Source organism: Oxyura jamaicensis, chromosome 3 (genome assembly GCF_011077185.1).
Source record: "Oxyura jamaicensis isolate SHBP4307 breed ruddy duck chromosome 3, BPBGC_Ojam_1.0, whole genome shotgun sequence".
NCBI lineage: Eukaryota > Metazoa > Chordata > Aves > Anseriformes > Anatidae > Oxyura > Oxyura jamaicensis.
The window spans coordinates 105,357,320-105,379,297 of NC_048895.1; positions in this window are offsets into that span (position 1 = coordinate 105,357,320).

Below are 21,978 nucleotides of genomic sequence, written 5' to 3' on the forward strand. Positions count from 1 at the left end.
TGCAGTTTTTCAGATAACAACTTACAGTACATGTAGGCACAATTTCCCATCCATTAAGTTTTTGGAAGATTTTCAGCCCTTGCACATTTATCTGCCAAGTCTCATCTATAGGGAAAATTTCACAGTTTTAACCTGAGATCTTAACTTCCAGTATTTCAGTACACAATTCTAGTTCAATTTCTGGATCAAATTTTGACTAGGTTAGAAAAGGCTCAGCGTATGCTGAAAAAAAAAAAAAAAAAAAAAAAAAAAAAGAGCTATTCCAAAAAACAATCATTGAAACAAACTGCAAGAAATGCAAGATTATTTCTTTTAGATCATTTTAAGTTAATCAATGAAAGATCCTATAAGCATTTCAGGCTATATTGAATTATTAACATAATTCCATACAATTGCTCATAGGCTTGAAGTTGGGCATCCCTTTATGTGCATGCATGATCAAGTATTAAGTGTTCTGAATTCATCCCATAAATTCAAAGGCAAGGCTAGTAGTGTACAGAACTTGAAAAGTTAGTCCACCTAGCAGTAATAGAAATGTATGTGTTGTATGCTTGTTTTTCTTCCTTATGTATGTGTGCATGAAACTCTCCCTTGTTACTAGTTACTTCACAGTATGAAGTGTTTTTAATTTGTCAAAATAATAAAAAAATATAAATCAGAAGTACTGCAGGTGGTGATGAGGGCTTGGGGAGTAGGAAAAGTCAAGAAAATGGCAATCAATATTTCATCAACATATCTCAAAAGATTTCTAAAACCCCATTTACAAAATATGAGACATTTTAAGACAGAAAAATGTTGCATATAAAGGGCATTAAAAAGTTAGCATTTGCCAATTTTATTAAGAAAAAATATACTATACATTTTCTGCTGAATAGCTGTATATTTTAATAATTTATTACACCCTCAGCACACAGAAGTAGTGTCTACTTTCTCTATTTTATCTTTGGCATGGAGATGTAGGAAAAAAAAAAAAAATCCCTGTAAGACTCAATAGTCTGCCAATGTGATACCAATAATCTGAAAGCACTTTACTTCCCATAGAAGAGTCAGAAGACAGAGTCAACATATCTACTTATACCATGGAGCTTGGCTTAACTGCCTTTGGTTATTTTTTTTCTGAAAGATGTAGTAAGTAAATTCCTCAGCATGGGGTGAATCTGGGAAGAAGATGGATAGGCTCTGGTCAACTGATGCTACTCTACCAAGTTTATTTTATACATATCACATAGTTTCCTACATGCACATATGAATTTTGGGTAACCTAGGAATGGCTTCTGTGTGTTCAAAGGTGGATGCTGACTGTGTTGTCCTCTGTGTGGCTGTAGGAGGGTGTGGATAACACAGAAAAATGTTTTCATACACTTAACTAGATAGCTGTAAAATGTTTTTTCACTAGGGGGGATCTGTAGCTGATTAATTGTGGCATCTTCTAGCTACATCTTGCAAAACTAAAATTGTGTTGGAGTCTGTTCTCTGCCTTTGATGCCAGCTAGCATAGTTTGGCTGCAACTTTACTAATAAAATATTTTAGAAGTCAGGACAGGGTAACTGCATCCAAACTGCTTACTGGAAATGGTATCTGTTCTAGACTAGCTATTAAATCATGGCCATAAATAGTTTGAGGAATCTTGTCCGCGATTCTAAAAACGTAGTAGTTCGGGTAATTATATTTCTATTACAGCAAGTATACCTATGCGTTGCTTAATTTTCTAGTACATATGCATCCTTAAAAGAGAATTTCCCTCACCTGTTTTAGCAGTGAGATATAGCTGTGTATTAGAAAGCCTAAATTAATATGTTGACATATAAACATCCATGGAGTGTTGCTTGTCTACATTCCAGTTATGGAGAGAAAAAAATCAAGTCAATAGAGTTACTGGAGCTTATTCATCTTTTAGTGAAGGGTGATTCATAGTCATTGACCACAGACCAGGGACAAACAGTGCATTTTTGAATCATAGTATACATAAGAAATCCAAATGGGCATGACAAGTATGAAAACGACCATAGGGTGCTTGTGCCTTTGTGGAACAAGAGCTGGAGACCAGATAGGGTATTTCAAACAGCACTAGGTTCCCCTATTTGGGCAGCTGAACCTGACTTGGTCACTTCGAGAATACAGTTCATGCAAGCTGCTTTACATTCCCATCTGAAGATGGGATATAAAAGTCCCTGGAAACTCTTAATTCTCTCCATAATTTTAAATGGAATCTGGCATGGTTCTACCATTATTGCCTGCTGGGTGACTTCAGGATCTACAATATAAGTAGATAAGATCAAACATTTGCCCATATATTTGAACCTCACTACTATATTGAAAACAAGTATGTAGTTTAACTTTTTTTTTCTTTTTTTTTCTTTTTTTTTTTTTTTCTAGAAAGAAATGGAAGATTCTCTGTAATGATTCTGCTTCCATTCTAACATATCAGTAGAGGAGATATGCTGTGATATGCGGGAGATGATGGGAAAACCAGGCCTGAACACACAGAAAGGTAAGAATTCACTTTTGATGTTTAACAATAGGATCAGCTTATACAATGTTCCTTGCAAAGATCTCATATGTTATCATCAAACAAAGATCTGAGCTTCTCTCATCACTATTTATGAGAGCAAGACTTCTTAGCAGTATGGGAATGACTGCCTAGCTGATTAAATTCTGTTCTCTTTATGTTTTGTTGGTGGTGGTGGTGGTGGTCGTTTTTTGTTTCTTTGTTTGTTGTTTTTTAATGGATTCACTGTTGAATCCCAATTATAGAGAAATTATCTGAATGCAAACTAAAGTTGTTTGTTTTTTTTTGTTTTTTTTTCCTATTTCATTTGTCTTCTGTATTGCACGTAGGTAGCAGCAGGAGGGCTGCAGAGTTGGCCTCTGTGAGAATATATCAGGGACTGCCCTGTGATGGACAGAGACATTTCAGCTCTGCTATGGACCCAGAAGTTGGTGGCACCTCTGTGAAAATGTAATTTGGAGAAGGCAAAAAGCAATGGACAGGCAGAAGAGGAAGGAAGCAAAAAGAATGAAAAACAGCTGCAGGAATAACAAGGTCAGAAGAGAAGGAGAAGCAAGAGGATGAGGAGGAGAAGGTGGTGGAGGACAAGGATGAAGAGGCACTTCATGGTGCTGGAGCAGATATCCACTGCTGCTCATGCAATCATAGAATCATAGAAACATAGAATCATAGAATAGTTTGGGTTGGAAGGGAACTTAAAAACCATCTAGTTCCAACTCCCCTGCAATGGGCAGGGACACCTACTACATCAGGTTGCTCAAAGCCCCGTCCAACCTGGCCTTGAACTTTTCCAGGGATTGGCCATGCAGTTTCTCACAGCACCTGTGCCAGTGCCTCACCACCCTCCGAGTAAAGAATTTCCTCTTTATATGCATTCTAAACCTACCCCCTCTTAGTTTAAAGCCATTATTCCTTGTCCTATTACAAAACTCTCTGACAACTCTCCCCAGCTTTCCCGTAGGCTTCCTGGAGGGCACTCAAAGGCCTCTATAAGGTCTCCCTGGAGTCTTCTCTTCTCCAGGCTGAACAACCCATATTTTCTTGGTCTGCCCTTGTAGGAGAGGTGCTCCAGCCCCTTGAATGTCTTCATGACCGTCCTTTGGACTTGTTCGAATACTTCCATGTCCTTCTTGTGCTGGGAACCCCAGAGCTGAACGTAGTACTCCAGATGGGGTCTCATGAGAACAGAGCAGAGGGGGAGAATCACCTCCCTCGACCTGCTGGCCATACTTCTGTTGATGCAGCCCAGGACGTGATTGGCTTTCTGGGCTGCAAGCACACATTGCCAGAGCATGTTGAGATTCTTCTCGACCAACACCCCCAGGTCTTTCTCATCAGGGCTGCTTGCAATCCATTCTCTGCTAAATCTGTATTTATGTTTAGGATTGCCCTGACCCAGATGCCATACCTTGCATTTGGCCTTGTTGAATGTGATGAGGTTCACACAGGCACACCTCTCAAGCTTGTCCAGGTCCCTCTGGATGACATCCCTTCCCTCCAGCATGTCAACTGCACCACAAAGCTTGGTGTCATCAGCAAACTTGCTGAGGGTGCACTCAATTTCACCATCCATGGCACTGACAAAGATGTTAAACAATATCAGCACTGACCCTTGAGAACACCACTCATTATTGATCTCCACCTAGACATTGAGCTGTTGACTGCAATTCCTTGAGTGCAACCAGCCAGCCAATTCCTTACCCACCAAGTGGTCTGGCCATCAAATACAATCTTGCCAATTTAGAGACAAGGATATCATGGGGACATGGAAGGCACAGAAGAGCAGGTGAATATTTCCTGAAGGGACTGTGGCCTATGGAGAGCCCACATTAGAGCAGTTTTATTGAGAGGTCTACAGCCCATGGGAGTACAGTACTGCTGGTGGAGCAGGGTAAAGTGTGAGAGAATAAGTGGCAGAGAGGAACCATTACACACTGACCATAATCTTCCATCCCACTTCCCCCCTGCACCATTTGGGACCGAGAGTAGAGGCGTTGGGAGTGAAGGAGTGAAATTGAACCTGGGAGAGGGGGAAGGAAAGGTGTTGTTTTAATATTTGTATTTGTTTTTAATGACCCAATTTGTTTTATTTGACAATAAATTAATTTTCCCAAGCGGTTTTGCCTGTGACAGCAACTCATAAGCAATCTCCCTGTCTTTATCTCAGCCTCCAAGCCTTCTCATCCTACTTTTCCCCCCTGCCCCTCTCTCTTTGAAGAATGAATGAGCAGCTGGCTGGGTGTTTGGCTGTTTGCCAAGGCTAAACCAACTGAGCTTCAAACATGGCTGAGATTAGCATTTAATGCTAATGTAATGCATAGCCTTTACTCATGATTTCTAAGAACACATCCTTAAAAAAATTAATTAGGAACTGAGTTTCTTTGTGATATTGTAACTAACATGTTTAGCATACATTTTTAATTAAGTTGCCTAAACTGGGGCTAAAGCAGAGGAGCAGCCACTAAGGGCTTGTCTCATTTGCCAGTGGTACACAAGAATCTTATGTCATATGAAGTAACCTGGGAGATATCTGGCACTTCAGAAGGGCTTCCTGGAGGCCTTATGTCTTATCTGAGGATTGCATGCAAATATTTTTCTTATGATATCTGAAATTACACTAGATGCTAACAGCTAGTTATCTCTTTAGAGATAACCAAGTATCTCTTTAGACTCTGCTGACTGAACAGACTACATTTCTTCAGACTAATGTATCAAATCTGTAAACACCTAAGTATGGATACTTGCATTTAAGTGACAATGTCAAACTGAATTTTACCCTTCATAAACATTTTATTTTATTTTTATTTTATTTATTTTAATTTATTTTTTATGGTTACTATTTGCAGATGTGAGATACAAGGTCTGCTCTTTCTTTAGCTTGACAATTAAATATTTCACCTTCACATTCACATGAGGTGCTTCCATACCAGTTTCCATTTATTGTGGTAACTAAAGAAATATATTTACAATTTGGATGAATCCGTTTCTATAAATAAAATTCCACATTAAAATAGATTCTGTCAAAGTCCCTCAGCCTGAAGCAGAATACTATGTACACAGAGGCCCTTTGTAGTTTAAAAGTTTGAGAAATATGCTATAAGTAAGTTAAAACTAATCATCTTTAATTTAGACTGTAGGTCTTCTCAGCATGACTCATACCCTCATCATTATCTTACCCTTCCAGCATTACTATAATGCTACTGTAATTAAGATCAGTATCTTACAAAATTTATCCCGAGGAAATTTACAATACAAAAAAAAGAATATGTTTCAGTTTTTGACAGTATGAGACATAACCTCCCTTTATGTCTGTAAAATTGACAGTATATGACTCCACTATATGGTAAAGAAATCTTCTATATGATTAATGTATTTAAATACACTGCTTATGATTGCAGAATACCAAACAGGTAAAACTAATCTACTACTCTATTAGGAATAATGTGACTTCAACAATCAGAATTAAAATGCTTAATAGATTTGCTCCAACGTTCAGCTCTATTTTCATTCATTTCAAGTATACATGATAAGCAAGGAATGTTACCTGAAGCAGTATTTTCAAAGACATAAAATACAGATAGAAGGATAGAGAAGTATGTACAAAGACACAAAAATTAAACAGTCTTTTCCCCAAGTTTTACAGAAATATTTAAGTACAAATATAATATATTAAATAATTCAGGTAAATATATGCATGAAATATTCTCTGTTGAAGACCTTTTTTAAATTGAAACAAAATAATACAAATATAAACAAGCATACAAACAAAGTCCACAATCAACTTCAGAGACAAAAAGTAATCATTTTTATCCAATTTCACAAAAGGTGTTCGGCTTCATTATGTTAAGCAAGTTTTAAATCAACAGCTGTGGACAGCTGTGTAATCAACAGTGTGACCAGTTTGTTTTATCAGCTCTAGAGCAAATTTTTACATTAAGATCTTCATTGTGATTGTAGTAGTGAACACATGATGGATTGGTGAAGCTGATAAGAAAAAAAATATATATATATATGATTAGTTTTTTTGTGGCTGTTTTGTATTTTTTGTCCACACTTAAGAGGTACTTTTATGGACTAATAAAGACTCAAATACCTGCAGTATTTCTCATTATCTCAATGTACACATAGAATCATCTCCATTACGCACACAAATAAAAAATATGAAAATTATTATGTCAGTTTATCTTGCAAGTAGACATTTATTAAGTAAATATGATTAGAAGTAACCAACAGGGTAAAAGTTATCCTCTGATGTCTGTGTTTTTATACCTAGCCTACTATGCAGAGAACAAGAAAGACCAGGAATTGTTAGGAGAAAAAAAAATAGATTAAGAAATTAATAAAATAAAAGCTAAAAGTCAAGTAGAAATTTCTGGTTTTAGAAAACCTCGTGTTTTTTACAATTAATATTAAGGATATTCCTGACACTGTCTTTTTACAAATTTGTATGAGAAACATAACATCTTGACATCAACAGTCTAAAATACAGTAGCTATCTTTGCTTCCCAACATTTTATTTTTATATTGCTTCATAGATAATTTCATATTACATGGGGGATCTAGAACTGAAAACACAGCTATTTTTATGACAGTTGGCACTTTTTGTCCTATCCTGTCAGAAATGTCAAAGCAAGAAAATTTAAGAAATGTGTCTGTCCTGTAAAGATATTTACAGTGTTTTGGTGGACTTTTAATCATTTTTAAATAAGCTAACTTCAGTTCTTGAAGTAACCTAGCAACAGAGATAGAGATTCGTATGAGTTACTTTACTTCAGACTTGCTGTCCTGATTTCAAAGAGATCCCAAGGAACAAATAGATGAAATTATATGAATAGATCATTTCAGGAAAATTATTATTTTGTTGTTGTTGTTGTTGTTTTATTAGTAGTAGTACTATTATTTTCATTACAGGTCCTGATTTCCCACATAGAAAATTAGAAAAATAGTCCCTTAACATTTCACTTATAGAAAATTAGAGGAGGAGGAATACTCCTAACTCTAGGGATGTACATGAATAAAACCATCTCATTACCTCTTTGGAAATGTGATTGAAAAATATCTTCATTGAAGACAAACAATGAAATGGAACTGCATGTATCAATTTCACTGACTTTGCCATTCTATGAGAGGAAATTGCTTTGTTCATCATTTCTTGGGGCCTTCTTAACCGTATGAAACTTTTAAATCATTCAGCTCTGATGGTCAGTGTGATAGTAGATTACAGAGGCAGCACTTCAAAGCTGCAGGAGCATGATCCATTTTCACTTTCTTTTGAAGAGACATGCCAGAGTCATTCCAGCCAGTTCAAAAGGCAGGCAAACAGGGAAATCAAAGCAGTAATAGAAAGTACAAACAAAGCCTAATGTCTGCTAGGCCTGATTCCCATACTTCAGCCCTTCCAAGCACAGAAGGTTGACACTTCTTGTCCTTTACATTTAAAGGCCAGTCCATCCTCCCCTGTAGATAACAGACAAAGGAGTCAGTAGCATACAAGCGTCTGCTCTTTCTTCTTTATTTCTTCTTTCCTTGGTTGCCCCTACCTTTGTGTGCTAAATAGATATCATTTACTTTTGTGTTGTCTATCATACTTTTATTTTTTAACTACATATATGATCTGCAGCCCTTTTCTGAAATAGACTCTGACCCCTCTGGCTGCTATTCATTTTTAACTAGGCTGCAGTCCTCTATGCCAGCTACCGGTAATTGGTCCCTTAGTTGCAGCTAGAGAAATAATTGGTTTATATTGGCTTCTTTGAACCATGATAGTGTCTTTATATCTTATCTTATTCACAATACTCCTGAATACCCAACATGTTGAAAGATTCAGAAGTTCAAAGCTTTAAAAATTCTAATACATTTAGTATTAAAAACTAGTTCTCAGAGTGTGTCTTTGGATTTGAGTAAGGTTGCCAATTTTAAACCATATATTCTGGGGTAATTATAAATGGAGATTGTGCACAGAGTCATTCATGGGGGTTCATCAACCAAAGGATCTGCTGCTGTCTGACCTAGTAGAATACAATTAGCCTGTTTCCCCATAGAATTATACGTACACCCTTCACTGAAATCCTGCCAAATGAGGTAACGTGCATCTTTACTGTGGGCTGTGACCATACCAAGAGAATACTTAAAGGTCACAGTCAGAGATCTGTAAAAGACACTGATAGATTATGATGCAGTGAGGTGACAGGATGTATTATTTGTTGACAAAAAATAACAGTGGCAACATGCCCACTTCCCCAGCTCCTGTAGCACAGCCAGGTATATTGGTATTATAACATAAATGAGTTTGTAAAGCACATTTAATGGTGTATCAACTTGTTTCATTTACCTGATAACAGCTTTTTATCATTCTTAAGAGTTTGCAATTTATTCTGTTTGCTTTTCATTTTTCTTTGTAGTGCATAAGCCATCCAAAAATTTTTGGCATGAATTTCAATGCTGTTTACATTATTAGACCAGCAAATGTGAGGTTATTGCACTTTATGGGATCATTTTGATTTGTTGTTTGTTCAGCTTCTCTTTTCATCAGTGTCCAGCAACACTATTCTCTAATTGTTCCATTTATTTTGCTGAAATAGTAATCAGCCATGTATTGGAAGTAATCAGCTTTAGGAAAATGAATACTTTTTGATGATTTTTACCTATATGCTCTTGTTGAAACTTTCAAGGTGTGACTTTAAAGATATTTAGTGCAATTTTTGGCATACTTCCACTAAAATTTTGTGATACCATTTTAAATGAAAAAAATATATATTTTATTAAAGTGAAAGATTGGAATTCAGAATAAGTGGGTTATTTCCTGAGTTCTCTTACAGCTCTCTAAGTACTTTGGATTCTATGACTAGCTGGGACAAAGTCACTTTAGACTCACACATCAGTGTTTCTCACACCACTTTAAACTTAAGCACAAGCACCCCAACAGTAGGGTAGATGGATTATTGAAGGAAGAACTTTATAATGAGATTTGTCTGAGTCCTTCATGAAACAGCATATTAGCTACAACAAACTGTAATGAGCTTTAAAGACTCATCTACCTATTCTTTCACAGCTACAGAAAGATCATGTCCCTGGAGAATTTACTACAAATGCAGGAATGCTACAATCAATTTTATAGTACAAGTGTGTGAATAGGGATATGTGCACCTTCTATTAAGGTTTTGTCCCCTTCTATTTTTGAAGTATAAAGATTTTAGGATTCACTGGCTTGCTATATATTAACGTTTTATCCTTGCCTTGAAGATATTGATCTTAAATGTAAATTGCAGCATCTGCACTCTTCAGATCCTAAGTTATCAGCAAGTCAGATTGATCTGCACGTATTATGGAGGTTATGGTGAAGCTTATTTCAATTCATTCATTTTATTCAGCAAATGAGTTAGAAAAGGATAGAATTTTAGATTTTGTGACCTGAAACTATGTGTACTGAATACTAAGGTCTCTGAGGTTGATTTAATATATTTAATTGATTTAATTTGTTTGCTTTTTATTTATCTGCTGTGCAGAGCTTCATTCTGTTAAATTACAAAACAATAATAACAGAGACCCTAAAGGAGAAGTTGGAAACATTAGTACAAGAACACTATTTCAAGATGTCTTTAAATTCAGTGTAGCAGAACAACATAGTCAATAGGCAAAGCAACCTCCCTAAGTTGAAGTGAAATCTGAGAACTCTCATGCAACAAATTAAATTAACCATTTAACACATAATAGCACAGCCATGAATAAAGATGGTTACAAAGAAAAACTGATTGCAAACACACAGATAGTATCTGTCCTATTGATCTATTATGACTGAAATTAAATAATAATAATAATTTGTCAGATGGAGCCATTAGTGGAGAGTTAGGTGTTTTAGATACTGATTCCAAGGAACTTAAAATGAAGAAAATAAAAGTTTAACATGCAAAAAATGTTCCCAGTGGGAAAAGGTTTCATCATTCATGCTTTCATGCTCTTTGAACAGAATTTCAGAAGGAAGATAATCTGTACCATATCTCTAAAAACACCTGAACAATTTAATTCACTCTCTTCAGTGCTGAGATATATATAAAACAATTTATTTTAACCTAAACAAGGGTTGCATGTTTTTTCCTTTGTTCCCAAAATTTCCTTTGTTCAATTATCTGGGTTATCCTGGGATGTGTCACCCTGGGAGTGCCAGTATACCTGGGTGGAAGATGGGCATTTTAGGATTGCAATGAATCATGTGCATGTAGAGTGATCAAATAAAGTGGAGCCTATGGAATTTATCTAAGTGCAGATTTACCTCAAATAGATACAATTACCATTGAAATAACATTTAATTATAAATTATAAGTTTAACATACATAAAGAAACAATAACTTTTTTTTTTTTTTTGTGGTTAATTATTCTCCTATGTGATCCTAGCAATTATATTTTGGAGTGATATTTAGCCAAATCTTCTAGCAGAGGACAATATAATCAATGGTTTATTTAAATACATTTACCTTCAGCTTTTGCATAGTTTTTATAGTTCTAGCAAGATCTCTCTATCTCTGAAAATAATTACTGTGTTACAAGTTTTGGCACTGCATTACATAAACATACCTATTTTTAGAAAGCAAGGAGGAATTACAGATCTCTGTAATTCAAAACATAAGATGATTAGCTTAAAATTTTATCTACCAAAGCAATGTATCTCTCAAATCCGTCTTTTCTGTAGGTGTTACAGAATTTGTGGCATATATTAGAGGATTAATTTGAAACATTTTTTTCTCCCTGAGGTAAGCTCAGAAGATCATCTACTGATTTCTTTTGATGAAACTGTATTTCTAAATTTGTTTCCAGAGTGCAGTGCATTCTCTCTTACTGCACTGCTGGAAAATTTAAAAAGAATTTTCAAACAAAAGTGTTATTGAGATGATGCTTTTCTTTCCCCCTCTCTAATTTTTGTGAATCGTAAACAGATTGATTTCATTTAAAAGATATTCAGGGACAGAAATCTTAACAGATTCATACTTTTTTTTTTTCTTTTTTTTCTTTTTTTTTAATGGGGATGGAATTAGGAGCTGTTCCTATGACTTTTCCATCACCCTAGCCTGAAATAAAAGAAAAAATTTACTTTACATACAACTATGCAGATTTTGGGTTAGGCCATAAATATAAATTTGAGTGAAGCTGTCCTAAATCTTACTCTACTGCTTTCTTATCCTACTGGAAGCTTCAGCTGTGAAACTATACTGACTTGTACCCTTGAATATGTGGTATCAAGGATGTTGACATATGTCAACATTCCTATGTGCAGACAAGGAATACACTCAGTGGAAGCTTGAAGAGGAAAATTACTTCTTTCAAAATGATATGAAAACAAACAACTTGAATGGATCTTGTGTTAATGAAATCTCTCATAAAGACGGTAACAAACCACAGAGAAAGCAGGTGGGAATCCAGTTTCTCCCTTTATTTTGTTACCTGAGCTAAATGGATTCATACTTGCTTGGGTATTTCTGCATGATGATGCAACCTATTGATGTATGATGCACCTATATGATGCAACCTATATGATGCACCTATATGATGCAACCTATATATAACCTTAAATTACTTTGTGCCTTCTATATGATTCTATTTTCATAGACACATACTGGATTTTTTTTCTTAATATCCTTGAAAGTAACTTTTCTCTAGAGATGGAAATGTACAATTTAATTGATACTTTTATTGCCATGGTTTAAGAATAAGAAACAAAGATAGTTTTATTAAGATCAAATCTTATCAGGAGATCAAGTCTTAAAAGCTTTAAACTTACATTTAATTTCTAAGATAAATATTGACTGACTGTATTAAAGTGTTTTGTTTTGTTTTGTTGGTTTTTTTTTTAAATTTTTTTTTTTGGGGGGGGGAGGTTGGTTTGTTTTTTAGCACAAACAGCTCACAAACTTCTTGGTACAAATCTTCAGGTATTTTATGAACTGCTGATTTCAATAGTTTAGAATCTGGCGTCTGTAAATGACAAATTCATGCCATCCAATGGGGACCAAATAATATATCACCAAAGTGGGAGTCAGGTTGATATGCTTGCATAAGTTAGGAGGGAACCACATAGTAATGAGACGAGTTAAAACACAAAGACTGTAACAGTAAATGGTAAAAGCAAGATTTAAAAATCACATGCCCATTTAGATCAAAATTGACCCCCAGATCAACAAACTGAATATAAAGAAAATCAGGATTAATTTGGGGACAGGGACAGGCAATATGAATGATTGGGAGGTAAAGCAGAAGCTTGTGTAATTCACAGATTCCCTACAAAACAGTTTACTAAAATGTACTTGACATTTAAAAATCCTATGGTGAAATTTCTGTTAAGAAAAGCTGTCAATTTTCTAATCAACAGAATTATGTTAAAATCTATTATACCTCAATTTTTTTCAGATGAAGGATTTAACACTATCCTGTAAGGTAATGTTGTCTCATGAGAGCAGAGTAGAGAGGAGAATCACCTACCTCTAACAGGATGTGGTTGGCTTTCTGGGCTGCAAACACATTACTGAGCCATGCTGAGCTTCTCATTAACTGACACCTTTCCCATCAGGGATGCTCTCAATCCATTTAACACATAGCCCGTGTTTGTGGCTGGGATTGACCCAACCCAGGTGTAGGACCTTGTACTTGGCCTTGCTGAATTTCATGAAGTTCATACAGGCCCACCTCTTAAGCCTGTCCAGTCCCTCTGGATGGTATCCCTTCCCTCCAGTGTGTCCACCCCACCACACAGTTTGGTGTCATCGACAAACTTGCTGAGGGTGACCTTGATCCCAGTGTCCATGTCACCAGCAAAGATATCAAAAAACGTCAGTTCCAATACCAAAACCTGAGGAACACCACTCGTTATCGATCTCTACTTGGACACTGAGTCATTGACCGGAAGTCTTTGAGTGCAACCATCCAACCAATTTCTTAACCACTGAGTGATCCATCTGTCAAATCCATGTCTCTCCAATTTAGAGACAAGAATATCATGAGAGACAGTGTCAATTACTTTGCACAATTCCAGGTAGAGGATGTCAGTTGCTCTTCCCCTATCCACCAATGCTGTAATCCCATTGTAGAAGGCCACCAGACTTTTCAGGTACTACTGGTCCTTAGTGAAGCCAAGCTGTCTGTCACCAATCACCTCCTTATTTTCCATGTGCCTTAACAGAGTTTTCAGGAGAATCTGTTCCATGATCTTGCCAGGGACAAAGGTGAGACTGACTGGCCTGTAGTTCCCTGTGTCTTCCTTTTTTCACTTTTTTTTTTTTTTTTTTTTAAAATGGGGGTTATGTTTCCCCTCTTCCAGTCAGTGGGAGCTTCACCAGACTGCCACGACTGCCCACGAGGGAGTGATGCCCCCTCCTCATCTCTCCTGCCTGTCCTTCCTAAAGAGCCTGTATCCTTCCATTCCAACTCTCCAGTCATGGGAGCTATCCCACCACAGGTCTGTATTTCTAATGAGGTCTCAGCCCTGTGGGCATGCACACATCTCTAACTCCTCTTCTTTATTCCCCATGCTACTTGCATCAGCATAGGGATGTTTAAGTTGGGCATGTGATGAAGCTGACTTACTGGCTGGAGGGGCTGGAATTCCTTTGTGCTGTTCTTCAGGTTCTCTCCTGCTGACTCGTGACCCTTCACCAGGCTCATCTATCACTGACACTGGCATCAGACTAGGAGGAGTGGGATGGATTAAGGTTCCCCTCCCATGGCAACTTTAGTTTAAACTTAAAGCCCTCTTCATCAGATTGGCAAGCATATGGCCAAAGATGTTCTTCCCCTTTTCTGACGGGTGGACCCCATCAGCTGCCAGTAGACAAGGTTTCTCAAAGTGAGTCCCATGGTCTAAGTAGCCCGTCATGGTCTAAGGGTCCTTTATCCAAAGCACTGCTTAGGCATTTGAGTTTAAATAATAGTAATAATAATAAAATGAGTTTAAACCTCAAACAAAAAGATGGGTGGGGAATGGAATTAACTCCATGGCCATATAAGGATCGAAACTGAATGGTTCAAAACTGATTTTTAAATAGGGAAAAATAGCCAGAATATTATATTCCCAGAAGAAAAAACACCTAAGCATCTGGTGACTGTTTCACATGCTTATACTAATTATGCACCTCCACCATGAGGTAACTGAGTAGCCAGGAAATTTTGAAGATTGCTTTCAACAGCCTCATGAAAAATCCAGTCTATAAAGAGTCTATTCCACCCTTGATTTTATATCAAACCTCCATATCACAATGAAAAGTTTATATCCAGTATTGATAATGGAGTGTGAGACATCCTATTTTCTTTATTCCAGCAAGTAAATCACTTTGTTTCTCTCACTCCATGTCATATGTAAGGAGCCAAATTATATCCAAAGGTTCTAGTTAAGTGAAACATTGTCTTAATCTTACTGGTTCTCCTTCATATTACATTTGTTAATAGGAAACTGGCATTTATCTCTGTGAGTGATAATTGATATATTGATCATTTGAGAGACTACACCTTATCTCAAGCCACCACACCAAAATCTGTTCATTTGGAAATAACATGCAATACCATATTACACAGCGTATTCATCTACTCTTGGCAAGTGAGCAGGTGAAAATATAAATTATTGGCAGCATCTTAGAATTAGTTTGGTTTTCTCAGATAAAACAAAGCAAAAAAAATCCACATCTCTGTGATCTTAACATACGTATTTGCTCTCATACATCAAATTATGTATTACTATACACTGATGAGATCAAATGTAGTCTGCTCTTAACCTGAAACAGAAATCTTAGTGGTAAATATGATTCCAATGTGAGTAAAATTAAACAACACTACCTTTAATATCACTGGACATTTTACCTGATTTGGAGGGAGGGGGAGGAGTGGGAAGAGCAAATATTTGCCAAATTTGCCAATAGTGGTGAAGAATTATTATATAAGAGGGAAAAAAATATATACAATCTCTCCAGTGCCAAGGATGGTAAAAGATTTTATGCAAGAAAAATATGAAACCTGGTGTTTTCTTACTCACTTGATGGTAATATGGAGTCATATACTGACCTTACCTGAAAATGATCATTTATGGTTTATATTATATCTTATATTATATTTGTGTGACAGTATAGTCCTTCAATACACTAGAAGTATACGGAGCATAATGTCTGAAACCTTTTGAAAATGTAATAAAATTTATTATAAAATGTAATAAAATATTATCTCAAATTTATTTATTTACATTTGAGATAATGAGTAATAGTAGTTAAGCAAAAAACTTTTCTAAATTAAATGGAAAAGTATGGCTTGGGTCAAATACTACTCACTCAAGGTATAGCATGTAAACAATGTTATTAAACAAGCTCTTTTGTCTTTGTTGAAATGATCTGACGTAAGTCAGACCACGGAACAGGTTACTGTAACTCATACTGGGTTTGTTTCCTATGGGAGCAAATTATAGGCATGGGGTTCAGTTAAGTAAGAATAAATAATGTTTTCCACTGCACATTGACCAGTTCTCATACAGCTCCCCACAGAAAATGACAGGAAAGGTTTGAGTGTCATCTACTTCTGCATGCATATCATATAAATCATATAAATCTGGACCTTTCTATGTTCACTATAACTTTAACCATCTCTAGTGTTATCCTTGCATTCACCATGGCTGGATTTCATTCATACATTCTTGGAAATAGAGCAATATGTGAAAATAAGTTGTTTCAACTGTCATCAGCTACTGGAAACTAAGCAGCAAATAAAGTTATCAAACTAGCCTGTGTAATAATAACTCCTCATAAAGATCAATAGAATTACATTCATACCTAGTCCTTTTCTTGCATTCATATACTATACAACAGATCTGGTGTAATGGAATCATAGAGTGTATTTGTTTTTCCCTTCATGGAAATATATCTATACCATTATTCCCACTGTCTGTCAGCTTTGATGTCACTTCAAAAAAAAAAAAAAAAAAAAAAAAATGAAAACAGAGAAACACAGCCCAAGTAAACAGCTGCAGATACACAGACTTTCTGTTACCAAATGCCCCTTTCATTCCCTTAGCAGCCATTCCCACAACCCACTCATTTCAGTACAGTGACTTAATAGCTTCCTTTCCAGGTGCAGCAGTTACAATGACAAATTTGGCAAGCCAAATTTCCCACAATTGACAAACCTGTCTTACCACCTCTGGCTATGGCTCAGGCCACTGAAGACTCCACCAGTGTACAATAAACAAGCAGAAATAAATGTGCCATTCTGGACCAATGCCTCCCACTTCTCAAATCTGGCTTTTACTGCAATATCTTGGAGACCAAATAGCAACATTTTATACCAACATCTGAAATACATTTTATTTCAGCTGACATTAATTTGCTTTAACATTGAGTAGATGGTGTACCTGGAAGTACAAAAACAAAGAATAAATATTTCAATAAATATTTACCACTAAAAACAGGCCTTTTTCTGTATCACTGCACAAATTCTTCTAACCAGTCTCTGATTTGTAAGGCAAGACCAAAAAAAAAAAAATTTAAATGTACTTTGTCAGGTCTTAGAGAACCAAGAGATACCTGTGACAAGTATGCAAGAATGCAGAGAATGCTGGTCCTATACTATTCTTATAAACCACGTGAAAGTGCATTATAGGCACTTCTTTTTTCTCACTACAAGCTTATTTCAGGTCACCTTACACAATATCTTTCAGGTCTGATAGGGTATGGCACTGCTTTTCATACTTGAATAACTTCACTGACTTCAGGGAGTTCTTTCTGATTTACACCGGTGCAATGGAGCACAAGATCAGGCAGCTGTTCCTTCCCAGGAGACAAGAATTAAAATTCCAATTTCAGGGAAAATCTATTGCAGGCCAAGTAAAGACCTTGCAATGTCTTGATGTTAATGTGCTGTATCCCCTCCATGCTAATCATACCAGAACAGAGTTTCAGATGATGAAAATAGTTGTAGCTTCAAAGTTTCACCTGAATTATACCGTTCTCACTAGCTGAAGATCCAACCAGTCATTCTATACACAGTACAAAGCACAACAGAAGGTGTCTAATCAATTTTTTACATAATTAAATAGGGATAAATATATTAATAGAACTTTATGGTGGTGGTGTCATGTACACAGTAGACAACTTATTTAAAATTATAGCCCCTTCCCCAAGCAATTTTAACTCAGCTGCTTTGTGTTAATATATTAAAACATTAATACTAATATAATGTGCTGCAAAACAGAATACAACGTATCTGCCAGGGGACTGAGATATCATCACAGAGGGAACTGTAACTTTTAATTTTCTGATTTTGGTGAGCATAAAATCTAACCCTTGGCATTATTTTCCATGTCTTACTGTATTATTATCATTTCACCTTTTTAGTTTTGCTGCAGTTAATTATTTGTAATTCATAAAGGAAAACATTGTCTGTTGATCCCATACGCTTTATCTCCAGCTCTTGAGAGAGAAATTTCTTTGATGTAAAAATAAGTTACATCATATGAACATGAAGGATAATTCACAAATCAACAACACAGCAAATACTATAATACAATTCTAAGCAGAAAAGCTAAAGTTATATGGCCCTCCTCAAGTCAAGATCCTACCAGTAGCAAAATTTAATTCTTAGAAGCCAGTGATATGATTTTTTTTTTTTTTTTTCTAAATTGTGATTAGTGTCTAAGATAGTCAAGGTCCAGGAAATTCACTGCCAATATCAAAGCAATTTAAATTTAATATTTACAGATTTCAGAAAATATTCATAGTAAACACTAGATGCTCTTACTAGTACACACCTCTGTACTATTTCATTTAAGTCCCATTTGCACTGAAGAGTGTACAGAAATATTTATGACTTAAAATGGTAAATAGTTATGTGGCTACCATTTATGTTGAAGAAAATTGCAATAAAATGTTCTTTTTTTATTGTGGAAAGAAAGAAACATGGAAACTTATAAGGAACATTGTGTGGTTTGCATACACAATAAACTCTCAAAGAATCAGAACTCTTTATATCTTTTATCCAAAGCAGCCTTAAGCAAAGATAAACAACCTTTTATAAGTTAAAAAAGAATTGATTCAGTTCAGTGAAGTGATGGATGATATAGGGCTACAAAGTAACTAATTATTAACTGTAACATTAAACAAGTAGTTAACAAAGATTAATCTTCAAGTCAGTTTACAACAAGCACAGATAACTCATTAGATTACTATTTTTTTCTTTGTGCCAGAATAATAGGAATGATGCACAACTCTCATTAATGAGGATGTTATTTCCTCTCTGCTTGAAGACTTTTGATTTTTTTTTTGTTTGAACATAATGTTTGATATGCACAAAAATGGCTATGAAGCAGATGGATCTTAATTGGACAAGCAACTAGAATTTAGAGTTAAATATGAATTACTAATTAATTTTCTTTTTTAAGATTAACCTTTTTTATATTACTCTGCAGGACTGTAATTTCCTATTAAAATCATGATTTTGTCATGTTGATGAGATATTGACTCCATGTTTATTTAATAAAATTTGTTTTTAAATGTTAAACATGGAAATCCATGTAATATTATAGACTCTTTCATGTTCTACTGAAACATATGCTTGGCACCTGGGACAAAATATAGCTTTGAAAATTTATTGTCTTCAGAAACGTTGTATTTGTTTTGAACCATAAAATGGTTTTAAAATATCATTCAAATACTATATTTACAAAACTTTAAATGAGTAAAGGAAAACCTCTGGGAAAATAATCTAGATACAGAAATTGGTCTTTAAAAAAATAATGTAAGAATCTTTCTTTCAAGAGAAATAATCACAACAGTATGATTCCATTAACAGGAAGGATAGATTTTTGTTTTCCTGTCTCAAAATGCAAATATAAGTCCATGACAATAGGCAGTGTCTATGTTGTGGAGTTATTTCTTGATGTTCATAGCAACATCTTTCAGTAGTACTCTTCTATCAAGATAAGGCATTACAATAAATTTATCCAGTTTTAGATCCTTATTCAGAGTATTTTGCTGTTTTTCTTCTTTGTACATTTTCAAATGAACAGAAGAATCAATGACTCATTTTCTTCTAAAGACAATTCTGTCATGTCTGAATTATAAAAGTTTAGGAAATACTTTCTATCAGTCAATTATTTAATTAATTTTAAGTTAAAATAAAACTACAGAAAAATGTTCTCTACAGATTTGTGACCTAGACAATTCAGTTTCTCTCTTAGGTTTATGGCCCCTCTCCAGATATGCTTCAAATTTATTCTCAGAAGCCACCTTTCATTTAAGATTATCTTGATTTTGGTCTTAACCTTGAGGTCAAGCTGAAAAACACATCAGCTGAGAAAAATAAGCATGAATGAGTGATGTGCGTTTCAGTAAGTTTGTTGTGTGCTCATCAGGGAGCTAAAAGCTAGCAGGCTGAGTCTGAAGTCATACCTTCTACTTCTGAGTCTTGAGTAAATGATCTAGAAAACTAGAATATTATATATCTGAAGTGAAAATAACATGACTCATTTTCTGAGGTAAATCTGTATCCACAACTTTAACTTTATTTTTCATATTGGAATACTTAGAGACCAAAGAACACAGAACATTAAATTAAATGGTGTCATTATGTAGACGTAATATGCTTTACCCAATGGAGTGTGACCACTGATATCCTACAGAGTTTCGATCTTTTGAGTCAAGAAAGAGTTCTTTGGGCTTGACTGAGAGAATTCACGTAACTATCAACCATCTATAGAACATATAAAAGCATACGAATGTTCATAAAAGAAAAACCAAAGGTCTCTTTATCTTAGTCTCCACTGGCCAATAGACAAGGTCAATGAAAAAGAACCAAACTCTAGATGTTTTTTCTCATCCACCACAAGGATGGATACCCCATCCCCAGAGGTGTTCAAAACCAGGTTGGAAGAGGCCATGGGCAACGTGATACAGGTGGCATCCCTGACCATGGCAAGGGGGTTGGAAATAGATCATCTATAAGGTCCCTTCCAACCCAAGCTCTTCTATGATTCAATGATTCTAGCAGGTTAACTTCCTAAACCCGATTTCAGCTTTTTAACATGATGTTCCCTGTTTTTATCCTCTGTGTACCTTAATTAGCTTTTACTATCCAAAATATCCTGTGGCGAACCTCTCATTTTGACCACATACTGTGCAAAACAATTACTTGTTTTGGATAAGGTGAGAACTATTGTTCCTTGTTCACATTTTCTACGATCCTCACAATTCTACAGACTTCTGCTGTACCTCTCTCCCTCATCAGTCTTCTTTCTTCTTGCATAGGACCCTTCATAAAGAAGACACATACCATGCCTTTGATCAGCTTGATAACCTTCTCTCTTTTCATTTCTAACTTCTTGACATGGAGGAATCAAGAAGCACATATCATTCAGGAATGTTTACCACTGGTTTACACAGTTATTTTAATTATATTTTGGCTTTCAACTTTTATTTTTGTCTTAATAATTTATAATATTTTTTTGTGTTACTGAGCACTAAGCTTACATTTTACTATTACAAATCTAGAATCCCATTCATGTATCACAGTAGTGGATGGCCAGTTCAACGTATATCTCTGTGTTTCTCGTTTCCTTACGCCTCACTTTCTAACCAATTTATCTGCCACTTTATCACTCGGTCACTTAGCATCCTGAGGTCCTTCTGCAGTTCTTCACGGTCACTTATATGTTGTTTTTGCTTGCTTTAAGAGAATCACAGTAGAATGATGTGAAGTATAACTAGCTCAGTTTCAAGTTATAATAAGAAGGAAGAAGTGAATACTAAGGATTTTCTTGGAAATTTCTGACTGCTAGTATTTACTTCAGCAACTCATAGAACTGATCATGCAAATTCTATTTTCATTATTTATTGTTAATGTAAAAAGTGGAACAAAGATAAACACATAGAACCCCAAAGATTAGAACTTTAATAGGTTGTAAACATCACTGTGAACTTTGCCTAAAAACCTTTTGGTATCTAGTATGACTTAGAGAACAGCTTGTATAATCCAGTATTTGATATCAATATTACAGGATTTGAAGTAGCTTTCATCTTTAGAATATGCAACAAATGAGAGAACCTCTAAGTGTCAAAGTGCTGTTTCAAAAGGATAAACCCATTTTTGGGTAATTTACTCTGATATAGTCAAAAAGAAGACACATATATATCTTTAGATCTATATTAATCTCCTTAATAGCAACCATGTGCTCATTTTCACATGTTGTGTAAGACAGTAAAAGTTAAAAACAACCTGATTAAAAAACAAAAAGGCCAAGGGGAAATGAGAAGTTTGTGCTAATGCCATTTTACAGAGCTGGGAAAATTCTCCATTTAAGAGAAGTTTCATGTTCTTATCCCTATATCTTTCCCTTTATTCCACAAATCCCACTGAAAGCAAATGTATTTAATACAATTTTTACCACTTGCATTGGCTTGCTGATATTAAACTTTCTCAGTAAGTTTTCCCAGTAATTTCTCCCAGATTTCATAGT